Source organism: Macaca nemestrina, chromosome 1 (assembly GCF_043159975.1).
Source record: "Macaca nemestrina isolate mMacNem1 chromosome 1, mMacNem.hap1, whole genome shotgun sequence".
NCBI lineage: Eukaryota > Metazoa > Chordata > Mammalia > Primates > Cercopithecidae > Macaca > Macaca nemestrina.
The window spans coordinates 102144540-102149671 of record NC_092125.1 but is presented as its reverse complement, the minus strand read 5'-3'; the positions used below and the strand labels follow the sequence as shown (position 1 = coordinate 102149671).

Genomic DNA, 5132 nt, shown 5'->3' with positions numbered 1-5132 from the left:
TGATCTGCCACATACTCCCTCCTTTCGCAGAGAGTTTGGAAGCCCCGAAGATGGTGGTACCATGAGATGTAAGGAGCCTAGGATCCTGAATGATCATGTGGAGCAGAGCCTTGCCCTTCACCCTGGGAGCAAGTGATGGGGTGTTTTGTTTTAGAGAGTTTCTAAGATTTCTAGGATCATCTGTTAAAACTGCTAGTGTTATCTTCCCTAACACATAGACCTAGGGCCTATTAGTTCTAATGTTACTTTCGTATTATATGGAAATTATCTCTTTATGCATCTATCTCTTCCAGTATATTACTGGGGAAATTTCACAAAGAGAGACACTTTTCCCCCAACCTGTATGTTGGTCAAAGGAGACACCTTTTTCTGATCAAAGTTTGTATTTGGTATACTAAGTCTTCAATAAATGTTTGTTGACATAGAAACATATCTGTAGTAAATACCAATACTAATGATTAACATGTATTGGGTGCTTATATGAGAAAGACATATTATCAGGCACTTACACTCACTGCTTTATATAATCCTCATAATTCACAAATGTTACTTCAGCACTTACCATATATTGGTTTCTATAGGATGCAGTGGGCATACATTAGTGAACAAAACAGATAAAAGTCTCTGTCTTCATAAAGCATAAACAACAGGTGAAACAATCAGATAAATAAATGAGAATATTTTAGAATATTTGATAGTGAAAAGTGGCATTGGAGAAACATGAGGTAGAGTAGGATGAAGGAGGTTGATAAGGGTTGGGGCATGTTGCTCTTCTAAACATGTGGCAACAGAAGACCTCCTTAAAAAGATAGCATTTGAACAGGCACTGAAGGTTGTGAGGTCACAGACAGTGGTTGCCACGGGAAGAGCATTACAGTCAGAGAGAATAGCAAGTGCAAAAGCTTGGAAGAAGAAATGTGCTGACAGCAGCTGTACAAGGTAGGCGTAATCTTCATTTTACACAGAAGGACATAAAACCCAGAAAATGTAAGTGACTTGTCTAAGGGCTTATACTAATAAGTGGGACATTATGGACTTGAACTAAAATCTTTTGAATTTAAAAATCTGTATTCTGTTTTGATACACTCCCTCTGTCTGCAACTTTTACTAATTACACTAAAAGAATACACACACACACACACACACACACACGCACGCACGCACAGCATTCTAAAAGAAACATGGTGGTAAATACTGAAGAGTAGCTGTTTCAATAGCAATTTAAGCTCCTTCTAGAGTGACTTCTTGTTCAATAGGAAGTAGAAGGGTAAAGCCAGGGTCTTTGCATATAGCCTCTTTTCCACTAAACAGACCACCTGCAAGACTCAGAAGTGAGCTTGAGTCTAGTTAAATCATAATTGTGTGGCTATTCTGGAAGCTGGGTGATGCAAGTGGATATTTTGCTTTTTCTGAGCTATGGCCTTTGGTTGTCTAATCTTGTAGTACCGAGTGGCAATTAGGCAGCTTTTTGACTTGAGAACTTTTGCAGTAGCAGCAGAGGCCCCACGGATCTTGAGTCAGCTGTGGTGATAGTGGCTTGTCAGGCCAGTTTGGCAGTTTGCTTCTGGAAGTTGTTCCTAGAGGCCCAGCCTAGAGCCTTACTCTCTAGTCTTTCCACTAATACCCTAAACAAATTCCTTTCTTCGTAAACCAGTTAGGGTGGCCTCTATTGTCTGCCACTGAACCCTGACTGGTAGAGCAACTGGCAGGAAAATGGGGTGACTATGATTCTCTTCGATGATTCTAAGCAGGCTTCTAGTTTACTGTCATTTGTATACATATGGCCTGCTCACCTATTTTGTTCCTATGATCCAAAGTTCTTGTCAGTCACAGTATTGTCATTACCATTTTCTCATTATTGTAGCCATGCCTTCTTTTGTCTCTGCTACTCTGAGACTCCATCATAATCAGGGGGCCTACTTGTGAGACAATGTCTTCACCTTTGCCCTTGACCTATTTCTATTATACTTTTCAAAGGTGCTGGTACTTTTATCACTAATGTATTTTTCAATGCTCTGTGGAAATACCCTTTTAAGAGATACAGGGCACACATGAACGGAACATGTGTGATAAATCCACCGCAACAATCCCATCTCTATACATCTTTGAATTTTTCTTCTACATTATACCAAGGACCTGTTATTATCTCACTTTATTTTTCCAAGGCCATTGTTGCCTAAGATTTTGATCCACCAAGAGAGAACTAATTAGAATCACTCCCAGCTGCTTGATCTAGTCCATTGAGTTGAGAGTCTCTTCCAAGTGTCTCTGTATCAATTCGTTTAGCCTCAAACAGAATTATACTCCTCTATCCTTGGTCTACTATTCTCAGCAAAATATACAGATTTCTGCTGTTAAAATTAATAGTTAAAGAAATTCTATTAAATCTAATTCTTCCTTTATGGGGATTTATTGTGCAATTAGGTGTCTGCAACATGTTGGGATAGTAAATTAAATTGTTGCTTCTATTCTTTTAAGGAAGAAGCCCAACATTTGATACGCCTCTGGATCTTGGAAGCAACAGACGTCACATTTGGTTGCCTATTCTCACTCAATAACTGGATAACTCACAAATCTATCATCTTTGAGTGGGCCCCTGAGCAAGCAAGGGGTCTTTAGCTTGTCTAGGTTATAGCGCAAGCAGCACGGACTTTGGCTTTTAGGATCCAGCATATCCAAAGAGCCCAAAACTGTTATGGCTGGTCAGGATGTTGTGTAAGGGCTACAGCAAGGCTCTACAAGAGAATCACAGTTGAGAACCATAAAATTTTGGAGCAAAACTATGTTCTCTTCAAGTAACTTTTCTTTTTCACTGAACACTTGAACATGGCCCATCAGAGACCTGAGCTGTTCCCCATGAACTGGAAGCTGTCTGATCCACTAAGCAAAACTTCATAATATATTGAGGATTATTCCATCATTAAGTGGAAGTGATTTACAGGAGGTCTCACTCCAAAGTGGTCTGAAAGCAATGGTAAGTTGAATAAACAATGAATAGCTCATATTCTGCTGCTTTTTTACTTCTCTCTCTCAACCAGCAACTGTGACCTAGTGGTGAGTTCCCTATGACCAACTGACAGAGGAGGAAAAAACAGTCTATCCTAGTTTAAATACACCCTCACGTCAGCTGAGGGTGGCAACTGCAGCACCACAACCACATTTGGGAATCCCTGGAGGATTGTGACAAAGGTGGGTATTCCCAGTGGTCCACTTTACCTGGAAGATGAGATGTCCAGAGGTGAGGTTCTACTCTGATTCATGAGCAGTGGCTAGTGTTTGGAGCTGTATGGTCAGGATTTGGAAAGAATAAAACTGCAAGATTAGGGAAGAATCATATTGTTGGACCTCTTCCAATGGATCTAGAGTACGAGAATATTTGTGTCTTATGAGAATACTCATCCAAGCCCTTACTGAGGAAGATTTCAGTAATCAGGAGGCTGTGGTCACGTGCTCTGGCTGAAGGTCAGGCAGCCTCTTTCTCCAGTTACTCCAGCGATTGCTCAAAGGGCTCATTAATGAAGCGGCCTTCGTGGAAGGTGCAGAGTTTATGGAATGATTCAGTAACATAAGCTTGTACTCACCCAGGCCTCTCTGACCACTGCTAAGTGCCCAACTGACAGACATAGAGGCCAAATCTGAGCCTCTGATAGAGAGTCAGATCCTCAGTGGCCCGTGTGCTCTATGGTTGTGGATTATTTGCAATGGATCCTTTCCATCATGGAGAAGGCAATGATTTTTCTCACTGAAACAGATGATTCATTTATTCAAAAATATCCATTAAACACCTACTATGGACTAGGCAGAGTTCTAGGTATTTGGGGTATATCAATGAACAAAGAGAACAAGATTTGTTGCCCTTAAGAAATCTAGTTTTTAGAGAGATGATATGCAGTAAGGGTAGTAAATCGGCAACGTTTGTTTCAAAGTATGTTTGAAAGTGATAAGTGCTATGGAAAAAAAGCAAATCAGGGTAAGGGAGACTGGAGGTGCTGAAGATGGGGGGGAAGTAGTTTCCAAATTTACATGTGACTCAAAGCCTTGAGTCACCAGGGCAGACCTCAAAGCTTTGGTAGATATCAGGGAGGAAGAGCATTCTAAGCAGAGAGCAGCTCATGCAAAGGCCTCAAACAAGCATTTACCTGGTGGGTGCAAGAAGCAGTACGGAAGGCAGCACTTTCTCTGTGAAGTGCTAAGGGGAAGAATGGCAGGAGACTGGCAGCAATGGGGGCAGTCAGGGGTAGCCTTGTGGGCACTTAGGGCCTCTGGCTTTCACTGTAAGAGAGATGGGGAGGCACTGCAGGGTTTTGAGCACAGTGACCACAGTGCTGAGAATGGGCTGTGGGGATGAAAGGGAAAAAGAAGGGAGACACGAAGCTACCACTGTAACAGAAGTGAGTGGCACCTCAGACAAGAGTAGAATAATGGGGTGGTATAACGAGGCAGTCTTCTGGGTGTAGATATTTTAACTCTTTATTATGGAAAATTAAAACATGCAAAAGTAAAGAGTAGCATAAACCTCCTCTTCTTACCCATCACCCAGCTTCAGAAATGGTGCACATATGACCGATCCTGCTACATCTATACCTACCCACTTCCTACCCACCCTCACTTCATAGGGTTATTTGAAACCAAATCACATAATTTCATCTACTAATTTCATGTACACTGAATCTACATTAATAAACTTTAATCTAATACTTCAGTATAAGCTATAAAAGTGAATATCCTTTTGCTTTTATAAAAACATCACTACAATAAACTATCATTTATATATAAAACACACAACAATTTCTTAATATTAGTGTACACATTTTTCTTAGTATCTCATAGGTAATTTTTTTTTTCTTAATTTGAGTCAGGATCCAAACAAGACCCATGCATTCCTTTTGGTTGAATTGTCTCAAGTCTCATTTAATTGATATGTCTTCTCTTTTACTTTTTCTCTTTTTTGGGGGTGATACATGTGACAAAATCATCCATTCATATAATTTGTAAAGATCAAATCAGTGTAATTGGCGTATCTATCACCTTAAATATTTGTCTTTTCTTTATGTTGGAAATATTCTAATTACTTTTCATCATTTTTCTTTTCTTCTCTCTCCCTTTCTTCCCCTCTCTCCTCTTCATTTTTT

General features: G+C 40.2%; 1 long non-coding RNA gene across 6 annotated transcripts in view; it reads left to right on the top strand.

The window, feature by feature from the left end:
• Positions 1 to 894: 894 nt before the first annotated feature.
• LOC105498088 (uncharacterized) overlaps positions 895 to 5132 on the top strand; it is a 68292-nt gene continuing 64054 nt past the window's right edge. For all 6 annotated transcript variants that reach the window (XR_011615852.1, XR_011615857.1, XR_011615855.1 and 3 more), the window contains exons 1-2: positions 895 to 987; positions 2479 to 2974. This is a non-coding gene — a long non-coding RNA (uncharacterized lncRNA). The remainder of the gene's footprint in view (positions 988 to 2478; positions 2975 to 5132) is intronic.